Below are 15552 nucleotides of genomic sequence, written 5' to 3' on the forward strand. Positions count from 1 at the left end.
GCTATCGCGGCCATTTTACAGGTGGCACTATATGTCAAATTGCGGCCATATGTAGAAGGGTCAAGTGAAGTCTAGAACGCTATGTTTGTACGAATTGTGTCCTTTTTGTCTAAATTTTTTCATATATGAGTTTAGTCAATGCTGGTGTTAATAGATCTAGGGAAACAATATTATAATGTTATTGCATCTTGAATGAAAATGCAGATTGAAGTGTCTTAAATGAAAGAGTACTGCGTGTCAGCCATTTTTTTGTAGTCTACAATTATATCCAGTCTTGATGTCAATCAGGTCCTGTGTAAGGTGGACCTTTTAGGGGAAGGATATTGTTATTGTTCGCCATGTTACTGTCCACAATAGAAGTGTTGTGAACTATATAATGATAGGGACTGTCAGTCAATGTCTAAGTGCTTAGGAAAGCGTCTCAGTCCTCATATCATAGTTATAATATTATCTAGCTATAGTTCAATTAATTCATACACATATGTAAATCTCTATTAAGGTTAATAATCGTCCAGTATATAAATATATTGTATACAATGTTAAATAAACGATCAATAAAAATATACTGTTATATTGTATCTGTAAAAATAATTAATACCAATAAAATCATTCAGAACAAGATATAAAATTTAAAAATTGCTCAAAAAACAGTTTAAATCAAACTCTACGTTCATGCCCCTGGGTGTAAGTGTACGTAGAGTGTGTATCCAGTATGATTCTCTTTGGCTTATGCTTCTAATTTTATGGCTACCTCTCCATGTACCTTTATATTTTTCAATGCCCCAAAATTGGAGGTGTGAGGGATCTCGGTTATGTGTTGTCGCAAAATGTTTCGATACATTATGTTTGGGGTTTCCTTTTAAAATACCGACTAAATATTACCAACAAAACCAAACATTATATATAAAAAAGCACCAACGGTGAGAAACATGATAGTTAAATCAGTTATAGAACCTCCAAAAGAAGCAACATATTCCTTTTTTTCAGGCAAAGGATTTTATCCGTGTAGAAACTGCTATGCATGTAGCCATGCAAAGAAATTTCAAGGCAAAAGACAAGAATTCACATGCACGACAACACAGCAGTCATACAAAATCAAAGATTTTGTGGGGTGCCACACAGAGGGGGTAGTTTATGTACTCCAATGCAGTTGCCAACTACAATATGTGGGAAGAACGAAAAGGGCTCTCAAAGTAAGGATCAAGGAACATATTCAAAATATTTTAAAAGGAAACCCCAAACATAATGTATCGAAACATTTTGCGACAACACATAACCGAGATCCCTCACACCTCCAATTTTGGGGCATTGAAAAATATAAAGGTACATGGAGAGGTAGCCATAAAATTAGAAGCATAAGCCAAAGAGAATCATACTGGATACACACTCTACGTACACTTACACCCAGGGGCATGAACGTAGAGTTTGATTTAAACTGTTTTTTGAGCAATTTTTAAATTTTATATCTTGTTCTGAATGATTTTATTGGTATTAATTATTTTTACAGATACAATATAACAGTATATTTTTATTGATCGTTTATTTAACATTGTATACAATATATTTATATACTGGACGATTATTAACCTTAATAGAGATTTACATATGTGTATGAATTAATTGAACTATAGCTAGATAATATTATAACTATGATATGAGGACTGAGACGCTTTCCTAAGCACTTAGACATTGACTGACAGTCCCTATCATTATATAGTTCACAACACTTCTATTGTAGACAGTAACATGGCGAACAATAACAATATCCTTCCCCTAAAAGGTCCACCTTACACAGGACCTGATTGACATCAAGACTGGATATAATTGTAGACTACAAAAAAATGGCCGACACGCAGTACTCTTTCATTTAAGGCACTTCAATCTGCATTTTCATTCAAGATGCAATAACATTATAATATTGTTTCCCTAGATCTATTAACACCAGCATTGACTAAACTCATATATGAAAAAATTTAGACAAAAAGGACACAATTCGTACAAACATAGCGTTCTAGACTTCACTTGACCCTTCTACATATGGCCGCAATTTGACATATAGTGCCACCTGTAAAATGGCCGCGATAGCACAGGCGCACTTCAATAACAAAAAATGGCCGCGAGGATGACCAATAATGACACAAGGACATTGTACCACAACAAAGATGGCCGACACACAACTTCCGGTATCGTCATATAAAAAACATCTTTCTCGGACCAATCCGGTTCCCCAGTTGAAGTCACGAGCGGTGACATAACGCGTAGGGTGTGGCCGAGCACAGACGAAACCGGAAACTAGTAAGGAGGCGCCTCAAACGCCGCTCCTCAACCTTTTTACCCTAAATGCTGTTTTTAACTTGTTAACATGTAAGAGACCACTTGATTTTTAATAAATAGCTATCCTTTTTAAACTTACTACACCATTGGAGGCATCTTTTCTCTCTCCCCTTCCTGTTTACACCACCGGACTGGTGGAGCCCAGGTGGGCAACCCCCCTTTGTTCCTACATCTCATAGGTACTGTTAAGCAGAGGAATCGCTACAGCACCAGAGAAGTTCCACCTCAACATCATTACATCACAAAGAACAAAGAACTCGGTTTTGATGCCCATAATAATTTTATCTAAGGTGAGAGTCTAGAGAGCCCGGTGCCACCGGATCATTAACCTCAAGATTATTATTATTTTCCACCCTTATTAAATGACCCCAGTGGAACAGCACAATATAGACTTTGAACATTGATGCACAATATGAACTTTTTATTAATTTTTATCCATTTTTCATTTTGATGCACATAGCACCTTTGTGGACTATTCATTGCACTATGGAGCACTTTTAAATATCGCACGTTTAAGGAACTTCCAATTATTGTATGCACTTTATTTTGAGGCGATAGATTTTCATAGCGCGAAATCATTTTCTATTACATTTATGCTGAGTGAAAGTGAACACTTTAGATTTTGCTGCAGTCCATAGAGACATCATCACCGCTCACTTGCATTATTTTGCACATATATATTTTTTATCATTTGGGATTTTAGTCTATTAGAGAAATATTTACACAACCTATCAACTCAATTTAGCGCGAGGGATCACATCATATGATTTGTGGCAGAACCCCTGGGGACCACTAACATTTTCTCATGGTCCATCAGTGGCCCATGGACCATTGCTTGCAACCGCTGCTTTACAGTAACTGTTAGGTGCTGTGGTAATGTGGCCCATGATTCCCTACATTCACAATATTGCCCTCACTCTTCCAAGTTAAGTAATGCTAAGTGTCATAAACCCCCAAAAGACGTGTTGCAGTACAGTAGAAAAATTGGGGGGGGGGGTTCTTGGGGTCAACTCTGGATTAAAGCGGAACTAAACCCTCCTATTCCTTTCAGTGTTATGGCACCAGCCATCTGATGGATTGACAGCCTGGTTGAGGGCACAAGTAAATGTGACAGTTAGCATTCCTGCCATGCTGGAAATGTAACTGATTTTGAAACCGCTAAATCAATGGATTTAATTCCAATTTAAAGGTGAGTATTGCAGCCTGAGCTGCTTTATTTGTTTTTTTTTATTAATTGTTATTCTGAAGAAATGGTGTTTTTAAAAACAAAATTAGCCAGGAGTTGGGCTGATCAGAGCTCTTGACTGGAGCAATATTTGGGGAATGTTTCGCTCCAATTGAGAATTTAGCCACTACTTTGTTTGAAAGCAGCTGTCTGACTTTCCTACATGCTGCCAGTACAAGGTTTTTGAACCCTTGCATCACTTAGTAGAGTAAAAAGGTAAAGGAAAAACAGATTTAAACCTGTATTTGCAGCCTGACTGCATTACAGTAATAAATCATGAATGTTCAATAAGGCTTTCACAAATAATGTCCACCTGGAAATGCATGGCTCAAGCAGCACATACATCAAATGGTAACCTAATTGTTCAGGCCCTTTTTTATGTGCGGGTCTACTAACTGGAATTATTTTGTGCTTGTGAGACTAAAGATTCCCTAACCAGCCTGTATAATACACTCGCATGGGTTCCTAGGAGCACATGTGTACCAGCACATACAAAATAAGTTGCAGTGAAATGTAAAAGGTAATGAAAGTGTGTTTGCTTTACCACATTAATTAAATACAGGCACATAGAGTAACTTGCAGCTATTATATGAACAGTACCTTAGTGGTAAGGTATTCAGGATGCACATTGACCTTAGAAGATAGCATTTAACTATGGGTAATTTTTGTCCAGATTGAATGAAGATCTAGTCAATACAGGAGCTCGAACTTTGGTCCTTGTAAGACAGAAATATCAGGCATATAAAAAATTATACCCAGAAGCTGCTTTTTTCAGTAAGATGATCTTGAACGGAGATAATTTATATACTAACCCCACCCTCCTCCATTGCTTCAACAGGACCATTTATGTAACTAGGAATATTTTTGTTCAAGGCAAAAGCTGTACCAAAAGAAATTTTGAGATGGTTCGGTATGTGCATTTTACTACATACTACAGTCTGTGACCAGATTTTGACAACTCTTCTTCTACAGTATGGGCAAATGTTGTAGAATATGCAGAATCCCTAGCACTGGATAATCCACATTTGATAAGGCTTAAACTGAACTAGTCCAGACTAATTCACATTAGCTACCCAAGAATAAGGCATTGTGTTTCTTGCAGTATTCAGCTTTCTATTTTTACTTACTAAATTGTATGCAAAATTATTTGCATAAAATGCAACTCTTTGCTTTTGTCTAATTTTCTTGCAATTTCTAGTTAAGGCCATCAGATCTGTAATCACTTGACTCCACAATATAGTTTTGTTTTTATTTTTATTCTGGCCTTATATACTTTATGGTAACCAGCGGACACAGCTGCAGAATTAATTGAGCACAGTAAGATATCCTCAATCTTGGCACAGCAGAGAGCAATTGCTATTCTTTTTGTTGCTTGGCAATATTTGCAGATGGGTCTCTAGAATGTACAACCTGTTGTGTCCCAGAAACGTGAACGGTAGGCATCTGTTTAATTAAAAAAGAGGATCCAGAATGTGTTCACTCTCATAAGTTAAAGGGTCTATGTGAGATATTATTTTCTTTATCCTATTGTTAAGCAGATTTCTGTTTTATTTCCTGTATATAGTACATTGGGTATTGAACATTCTGCATGAAGTAGAGAAATCCCTAGCTCCATCATCCATTCTATTCTCATCTCCACTGCTTCCTGTTGGCGGAAGTAAAGAGGAGAATCAAAATAAAAGCAAAGGAGGCAGAAATGTGGGGGTCCGATGCCTCCTTCAGCATCGCTTAAAAGCAACATATTTACTTTCCCCGATTCATAAAGATCTTTACTGTGCTGCCTGCTTGGCACTATATGATCTATTCTTGAAAACTGCTACTGTCATCACCTTTTGTACCTGTAAATGCACACATGAACTCATAGGTTAGCATGGTAGAGTTTGTATTGCTTAGAAAGTCAGGGGGTTTGGGTTTACTATCCTGTGCCCAGCTCTCCAACACTTTAACTATGCAGAACAACATGTTCTCCGTTTTGTTTTTAGCAATAGTATGTCCGCCTCTATGACTATCAACAGCTCCTAAGTGCCTGTGTGTATTGCACCATTGATCACTACTGGCAGCATGCTGGCACTTGGGTATATTACCCATTTCCTTATTATCTTCCATGATGCCTATTTATATTACCATTTCAGGGCTTTATGCCTTTTTCCAATATATATTATTAACTGCATCTCTTTAATTGGCTCCCTTCCAATCAAATGTTGCTTACTTTGAGAAAAATACCAAAATACCCCAAAATACAGAGTGCAAATCTGCATCAATTTCCCAGCATACCCAGCTACTTGTACACTTCAGAGTAAATTTCACCCTAAATGCTGTTAAATATCTCTCACCTAGCTAAACTATGTACTGGCACCCAAACATGTCACAACTCCCCCAAGTATTTTCTGAAAACCCACCAATACATGTTAATTTCACCCCTATACCTCAAGGGTAGCCCAGTTTAAAAGTTCCTCATATCCTTTCAAATTATAAACCTGCTCCCAGAATCTTAAAATATGTCAGAGTACTCTGTTTAAACCTATCAACAATTTTATATCAATAAACTTGTATGCCCGAGAATTGGCACAAAAATACCCTAGAATAGAGAGATTAGCTCATCAATCTGTCATTGCTCCTTCACAGTTCATTTACAGGCTAGGGGCAGGGAGGATAAAGGGTCCATGCACAATAGGGGCGTAAAAAATGCCAGACCCTCAGGCAGAAAAAGCGACAGAAAAAATGCTCATAGTTGCTCATACTGCACAAGAGTTTATGAGTGTTTATGGGCATTTGCTACTCAAGTGTTTTTTTCCAAAACATTCCCTGTTGCTTATATTTCAATGTAAACTTGAAAACGCAAATGCTCCTAAAAGCCACATTTATTATGTTTACGAGCCTTACACATTTTTTTCTGCCCTAAAGCTTCTCTCAAAAATACGATTCTAAAGGGGTTTTTTTCTGCCTTTAAATTCTCTTCTTAAAATATGCCTGTAAACCCCCTAATGTGCATGAGTACATAGACTAACATAGAGCTGCTTCTACAAGCTGAAGGAAAAACCCAAAAAAGCCTGTATAAGAATGGAACCAAATCTGTATTGCTTAAAAAAGTGAAAAGTGAGTGTCTGTGTGTGATGGGATTGTGTACATTTCAAGATTGGCTGGGCAAACACAAATTCTTTGACATGCAAAACAGGTTCCATATACGTATTTTTTGTTAATGTAGCAAGGTCCCGGGTCCCTTTTGGTCTAATGAGAACCTCCAGAGTTAGGGACAGCTGATATCCTTTTGTGTAGAGTGGGTTACAAGGCATGGTGGGTGTAATGCAAGATAGATTCATGGGCGCCAGACACTTCTTGAATGCAAAGAGATTTATTTTCTCTTGAGCAGAACTGTGGGAGGGAGGGTTTAGGTCCAGGACACCCTTTAGCAGTTAAATGTTAATTAGCAGACTCTGAGACTTCTATAGATAGACAGCCATGCAGGGAAAGGCACCCAGCAGGACACCACATCTGCATGTATAGGATTGCTGCCTTCTATGGCACAATCTTATAACAGTTTCTAACACAAGTTTTAACAAACTTTTGTAACTCCTCTACAATCACTTCTTATAGGTCTTCAATCCACTGAGCTCCCATTCTCTCTCACTAGACTTGCTGATTCACTGCCACTGGATCTCCCGAGCTCTTCCAATCTTCTCATTGAGTATCTTGATGGTTGGTGAGAATACTTCTCCTGTACTTGCTTCAGCTACTCACTGTGGTCCCTGGTAATAAGGTGGTTGGTCCCTTAGTGGTCACAGCTTCCCCTCTACCTCCAACCATGACAGGTTCTCCGGATGGCAGAACCGTCACTTATGGTTTTACTGCATGCTGCAGTCCTAACCCTACGCTGCTCTTGCTTCTGAATAGACCCTCAGACAGCCTAGCAGCCAGATGTCCCCGGGATAGGCCTCAAACTCTGGCCTAGCAACCTGGGGCACCACAACACATCTCCATCCAGATAACCATCTAGGTGGCACAGAATCCCGATCACCTGACCCCACCCAAATAAATAGGCTCTCCCAGCAGGCCAAGGGACTCAAGAAAATCCCTGCACATTGACTGAGATACCCCATCTATTCCTAATCAGTCCTTGCAATGTCACCAGATACCCGGCCACCTAGTGACAGAAGAGAGAAGTGCAGCAATTCCAGAATTAGGGTGGAATCAATGATCTCCTATCAGTTAGCCAAGGCAACTATACCTGGCAGGTAAATTTACTAGCAACCCTGCCTAACCATCAGGGTGCCACATTAATATAGTAGTTTGGGTGACACGGTAGTATTGCCTTTGTATCACATATTCTAATGACATTATTTGTCACTTGAATTATTGCACTTAATGTGATGAGGTTGTTGCTTTTCATAGTTATTTAATTTTCAGTTTTATTCCCAGTTTTTATCATCCTTCATGATTGTTGTCCATTCCAAAAAAGGACAGCTTCTATCCAAAACGTATAACACATATTGCAATTTGCAAACATACCACAAAAAAAAAAAAAAAAGCCTCAACAAAATATATATATTTTTATAAAAAAATAAAATTATGAGCGCCAATAATTATACAAAATACGTTGGAACATACACAGAGTCTCTTGGTACCCATCAAGAAAAAAAAACAAAATCTACAAACCACAACATCACGTTGGGACTACTATAATGAATGGTCCCATCCTAAATGTCAGGGGAAGAAAAGAAACAAAGGAGTAAGATGTGTAAATTAAAACATTTTTTTTGTAATGTATATTAAAATCTGGAAATAAAAAAAAATCATCATTCATGTGTACAAATATGCTAGCTAAATGAAAGCAAATTAATTTGTCAATTTTATAGGATATGCCCTTTTTTAGAAACCCCTGTGCAGCATTGTAAGCTTATAGAAATGAATTAGCTAGTGTAACCTATGATCCAGAGTAATCCAAAATGCATACTATACTGCATGGCAATGAATGGCATAAAATCTCTGCAGATGCCATCTCACATCAGATTGCGTCACACACTTAAATGCAATACAATTATCCATTGAGAGATGAGAGTGATGAGAGATCAAACAAAGCTCCTGTTGCACAAATGGATCCTTCCACAACAGCTTCAAACTACTTTCTTTTAGGGCTCATTTACATTGCCCGCATGCTCCATTTTATTGTGTGAGTAGTTGCACGCTACTGTGCATGTACTGTGGTAAAATGCTGCATGTCTGCATTTTACTATAGCTCACCACACTGCACCTCCCAGCAGCATTGCAGTGTGAACGGGGCACATGAAAAATCATTCTTTTCTATGTGCCCTAGCAGTGACTGGCAGAAAAACATGTGAAATGTGTGAAAAATACCTTATTCTGATTGCACAGACATTAAATCATTTTGCATATTTGAATCCCCAACATAGAGTGTCACTCCTGAGATCTTTTATCTGGGAGTTCCTTAAGGATTGGTATACGCTTGTTCATGTTGCTGACACATATTGTATATCTTGTATAACCTCTAATAATGTCCTTGATTTCAATGAGTGCAGCTTTTAAATTTCACAGCTCCTTTGGAATGGACAGTAAACATCAGTATGTGCAGAATCAAAGCAGTCCAGTTATTATCCAACAAAAGTTCAGGGTCTTACATGCGAGAAAAGCAGTAACCAAGTAACTACCTAATTGTTCCAGATATCCATATATCCAGATATAAGTAGCAATGAGTGAAGTAGCAATCGAGTGATCAAATGTAGCCACTTGTCATCATACAATATCCCAAAATAGTAACAAGGTATCCAATAATGCGATAGATGTTTTAAAGTGATTGTAAATTTTTTTTTAATAACAAACATGTTATACTTACCTGCTCTGTGCAGTGCACAGAGAAGGCCAGATCCTCTTCTTCTGGGGTCCCCCACTGGCGCTCCTGGCAAGCCCCTTGCTATGGGGGCACGGGTGCAGGCTTGCTTCTGAGCCGGCTCTGTGTGTCCATTGACACACAGGGCATCAATCACCCCTGCCCCCACTCCCTCCTCATTGGCTGTGATCGCCAGTAGCAGAAGCCAAAGGCTCTCTCTGCTGTCTCTGAGCCAATGAGGAGGGAGAGAGCCTAGAGAGATGTTGCTCTCACGCACATCGTTGAAACAAGATTGGGCTCAGGTAGGTATAAGGTGGGGGCTGGGGAGAGCTGTACCCAGAAGGTTTTATACCAAAATGCAGAGTATACATTAAAGTAAAAAAAAAATCACCCATTAGAAACACTTTAAGCAGGAAATCCAACAATACCCTGAATATGCTACTTGCTGCCCAGAGGATAAAAAAACCCAGATTCACTGTTGATGATTTAGCTATTTGCCATTGTTGCACAGTAATGGGTAACAATGTAGTCATAAATTCATGTCCCAGAGTTACTAGATGAGCGAGCAAAACAATCTCAACTGGTTTTGGGAGAAGAATAAGGGAGATGTTCTGTTGAGTTCCCACAACAATAAAACTTGAAGGCGCGTACAGGAACAAAAAAAAGTGCAAATCATGCTGTACTAGGACCCAGCATAGGCATTGTGACTTATTTTCTTCCCAGTGTCAATCGTGTTGCCAGAATCAAGGTACAGTCTAAAGAGGGCTGCATGCCTTATTACTTTAAGTGACCAAGCAAAATAGGAGCCAGTTGCAAACTCTTCCCCTAACCCCTGCAGGAGTCGAAGGCCTTAATGAGGTGAATGCAGGATCTGTCTGCCCTGGGAAGACAGTAGGCTGGTTTTGGTTGTACAAAAGCAGCAGCAACAATATCTCTGGTTGTAGTTAGCTTGTGTATTTGTGGCTTGCCATTTTTATATAAATAAATATGATATCCTTCTTTCAGCTGTTCTATTCCAAGCTATCCATAAGCTAAGCTTTTGACATCTATAGAAGTCATACTGCTACTGCTATTAGGACTGGTGATAATGATGATTTCTACAGTCTGGCAAAGGGAATATAGGAACATATTTTGCAATCCATTTGGGGGTTTGTAATCATAAAAAGATTAAGAACCAACAGCCTTTTACTATCTGATAATATATTTCCAAAAAAAAAAATGACATCAGTCTATAATTTCTTTTTCCCCTTTCATGGCTTGACCTAAATATTTCAGAAGGAAAAGTTATTTCATTTTGCTTTGGATATAACTAAAAACGACTCTTCTTACTGATCTAGATATAAAGCATTCAACTTTTTGATGAAATTACAATTTAAAACATGCAAGTCAAAAACGAATGCTTGAAAAAACGAATTAACACTAAAAAGTTATTGTAAACTGTCCTAATTTAACAATTTGTGTTTCCCAATTAAAGGTAGTAAGTTAGGAAAACTTAAATTAAGCGAGTCACACAAATTTAGAATTTTATGGTGTGTTAGCAAAATGTTGCCCTTTTTATTACAGGCATTTATATACCGCTGAAAATTTTACACAGCACCTTTCATACTTTCATCCTAGCTCCCGCCCTCAAGGAGCTTACAAATCTTTTAAAAAAATTTTTAGTGTAGCAATACAGTTCTGTGCATGGACCCTTTATCCTACATGGAAATTACATTACAGTACGCACTGGAAGTGCTAGAAATAAACTGAAGAATACATAACTCCACATCATGAATCTCCCTCAGTTTGAATCCTGGCCAGCACACTAACTGCATGGGGTTTGCTTGTTCTTCCTATGCCTGCATGGGTTTCGGTCCACCATGCAAAGATCTTGCTGGTGGGTTAATTGGCATATGTACATAAACTAGGTTCCTTAGTCTGTAAACTCCTTGAGGGTAAGAAATAATGAGAAAATATGTAATGGGTTGCATAAAATTTTAGACAGCATAAAAATTCCTTTAATAAATGAGGCAACATTTTGCTAACACAACATAAATTCTAAATTCATATAACTCGCTTAATCTATGTTTTCCTAACTACATTTTTTAATTGGAAAAACATAGATTGTTAAGTTAGAATAACCTAAAATAAATGATTGGTGCTAATTCCTGTGTTCAAGTACTGGTTTTGGACTTAAAATAGAAAAGTAAGTTTTGGTAATATATGTTTTATATTGTAATTTAATTAAAAAGCTAAATGCAGAATACCACCATCACCTTTTTTTATTACATATAATTATTGTCCAATAGATAAAAAAAAATCTGTGAGAAAAGACATCAGTATAAAAAGTAAATACAGGGATGAATTTAAAATACCTGCCTTCTAGATTATCTGTCTTGTGATGCTTTCCTCTTATCCCAGTTCACTTTCTAGTCAAATTTTTTTACTACCCGCTGTTTCTCCACAGCTGTGTATTTTCAGGACTACAACGCTAAAAGCTGCCAGCACTACAATGAATATATAATTTAGACCAGTTCAACATAAAAGAGTTCTGTATTTTTTATGTTAAAATATCATCACATTAACAAGATTAAATGTCAGAGCCAGAAAGTCATGGCAAAACTGGGGGCAAAAAGAATGAAAAAGATAGTTTGCTCTCTCTGCCAGCCTGCTGTTCCCGTCTTCTGATAGTAGTTTGGTTGGCACTTAGAATGGAACTGTAAATACACCATTCCTTCAACAAATGTACAGGCCATTCAGATGCAGTAGTGACAATGACCCAACTGGGTGGCTCTGTTAGGCAGGGCAGCAATATTTTGTCATATCAAGTAATTAGTTGCTGAGAGTAGTCAGATGTGTAGGTGGCTGTGTGCCACTCCTGGCAGCTCTGCCACCCTAGGCTACAGCTTTAATCGCTTATTCAGAAATCTGGCCCTGAGTAAAACCTACTTTGTGAGAAATCCCACTCATTTACTTCCTTGAATTCTGTGACACATATTCACTATGCCCTGTGAGAGGGCACTGCTATGTCACACATTTCACAGAGCCTGCATTCTGTACTACAGAGGTGCTGAAAGGAGGAGTTTCAGAAGGCGGAGTCAGTACAGAATCACTGCTTGCAACCAGCAAGGTACCATGGGATATGTAGTCCTTATAAATTGAAAGTAAACGGCAGAGAAGAATCTGCAAATGGTGCAGGGAATCCAGGAAGTTGTGGAAAGAGATGACCAGCGGAGAGGCAGAACTCACAACATGAAAGGAGATTTTCCAAGTAATCCTATATTGGATTGTCAAAAATAACTATTGTTTGTATTATTACAGTATTACAATGCTGATGTCATAAAATGAAAGTTTATGCTTTGACCATCCTTTTAAAATTGAAGCAGGTGACAGAGAAAATATTGTGACTGGTGATACATTTTTATTTGGAGACATAAAACAAAAGCAAAGTGGAAACCTAGAGCCAGATTTTATAAGATAAATCAACAAAAAAGGAATTTAAAGTGGTTGTAAACCCTTCATATACCCAGTGAAGTGAACAGCCTCAGATGATATACAGGGATGAAACAAATCTCCCTACATATGTTTTACATGTATATCTGCTTTCTTCAGCTTTCTATATCCTTTAGAAAGTTCACATAGGGAGAGGAACGAAGATACGAAGATACTTGCAGAGCTGCACTGGGAATAGACAAGCTCTCTGCTAATTTAATTTATTTATAGCACCCTCCCCGACACAAATTTTGAGCTGCTTTTATCTCCTGTGTCAGAGAACTTGTCAGAAGTTAGCATGCTGATAACAGAGAAACGGATCAGGAGAAAGATACAGGACTTAGGGCTTTGGAGAGAGATATGTAAACACTACAGATATATCTGCCCAGGTCAGATTACATGAATCGGGTTTACATTCACTTTAAAAGACATCAAAGGGCTACTGTAAATTATTTTTTCAAGATTTTATAGGTCCTTATGTCATAAGAGAAATTATGGATACGACAGCTACAGTTTCCAATTAGCAACCTGGAAATATGCTTACATTAACAGACAATTTACTTAAAAATACTTTCAGCAAGAATTCCATGAAAAAAAAAAATCAGAAAAATATGGAATTACCAAGTGTTAAGAAGTCAGATGTCACAGCAGAGGCTATAAATTGCAGTGCAGAAGATATATTAGTAGGAGACACAAACTTTGGAAAAAACAGATGCTTTCCACAAATCAGGAGAAGTTACAGCAAAATTATGATGGAACACACCGGGGTGTTGATTTAATAAAGGCAAATCGGCTGTTCACTTTGCATGGGGAATTTGCCCCAGAGCTTAGTAAACATGGTGAAGTTTTACTTTGCAAAGAATACCCAATCAGGTGCAAGGGAAAAAAAAACAGCTCATGACTGGATGATGGAAATCAACAGAGCTTCATCTCCTCCACTAAGCATTGGGAGAAGTTAACAGCCTATGTGCTTTTAGTAAATTAACCCCTGAGGGTCTAGGCAACAGAGGCACAAGTTGAATAAAGTAAAGTACAACATAATAGAAAAGGCAGAAGTTTTGTTGAAGCTAATAGAGAGTGCGGCAATTACAGATGTTTTGTTGACACGCAGCAAATACAGAAGGTGAAACTAACAAATAAACCTCAGTAACATCAACTGAGAAAGCTGCAAAGGTAATAACAAGACAAAGAGAAATTTGCTAATGTTTCTTTAGTATCACCAAGGTAAGACACAGCAAACATAAGTAGGCATTGTCAGGAGAATTACTCCAATCTAATGTTTCTTTTGAATGTTCATAATGAAACAGTAATTGGCTAAAACACGTTTCTTCTTCCTCCAAATAATATAAAAGTAGTGATTTTCTACAACATCATATATGGTACAATAATTACTAACTATGCTTTATAGAGGTAAAAATAAATAAAAAAAAAAAACTGTGGTTATTAAATACCATAAAAACTAAGCTCTGTCTTTCTCACGAAATTACGTAAAATTCATTTGGGTACAGTTTTGCACAACAGAGTAATTGTCACTCAAACTATCCCAGCACTGAAAATAGAAAAATGACCTTGTAATAGAGGGGTCTATACAAAGTTACATAGTTACATAATTGGTAAGGTTGAATAAAGACAACAGTCCATCCAGTTCAACCTGTGTAGGTGTGTGGAATACGGGATAGTGCTGAAGTGCTGTTGTTAAGGGTAGAATCACCTTTCTCATACCTTCTCATAGGGGCAACCTCCTCACTGGTGAAATACCCCTGAAGGAGCTGCTTGGTAATTTAGGTTCTCCGTTTTGCACCCTGACTCCAAGAACACCCTCAGCTGCTCTGACACACTTATGTGGAATGTGAAATAGACTCCCATGAGAGGTGGTTCTGGAAAGTTCAGTAGATTGCTTGAAAAAAGGCCTGTATTCTTTTCCAAATGTACAGAATATAACTGGGTACTAACATATAAAGGTAAAGTTGATCCAGGGAAAATGCCTCTCAGGGGATCAGGAAGGAATTTTTCCCCTGCTGTAGCAAATTGGATCATGCTTTGCTGGGTTTTTTTTGCCTTCCTCTGGATCAACTGTGGGTGAAGGATTGTGTATATGGGATTGCATTATTATTATTATTATTATATATTTTTTTTTTTGGTTGAACTAGATGGACTTGGTGTCTTTTTTCAACCTGACTAACTATGTAATTATGTAACACTTGGCTAAATGAAGGTTACTGCAGACACTTATAAGAACATGAGTATAAATACTTGTAACTCGGCTGTAAATTAGCACCAGAAAATAGACACAAGACCATTTAGTGGTAAATGTACTCAGTGTATTAGTACAGGTTAGAATAAGGGCACTTTCACACTGTGCAGCGCCAGACTTTGGCGGTAAAGCACCGCTATTTTTAGCGGTGCTTTACCGTTGTTTTTGCGGTGCTTTTCAGCCGTTAGCGGGGCGTTTTTAACCCCTGCTAACGGCTGAAAGAGGGTTAAAAGTGCTGCGCGCACCCTCTGGCGGCTCTTAAAGGGAACCCTGTACCCATACGGGGTTTCACACAGGGGTGCCATTCTGCCCCCGTAAAAAGACATGAGCCGGTCGGGAACCAATTAAAAACTCTTGAATACAGTCTCTCCTCATGACTACAGTCACCAAAGTGCATTGCTGCCTGACTCAGTATTTTGAACTCTT

The sequence above is a fragment of the Aquarana catesbeiana genome, linkage group LG01 (assembly GCF_042186555.1).
Source record: "Aquarana catesbeiana isolate 2022-GZ linkage group LG01, ASM4218655v1, whole genome shotgun sequence".
In the NCBI taxonomy this organism is placed as follows: Eukaryota; Metazoa; Chordata; class Amphibia; order Anura; family Ranidae; genus Aquarana; species Aquarana catesbeiana.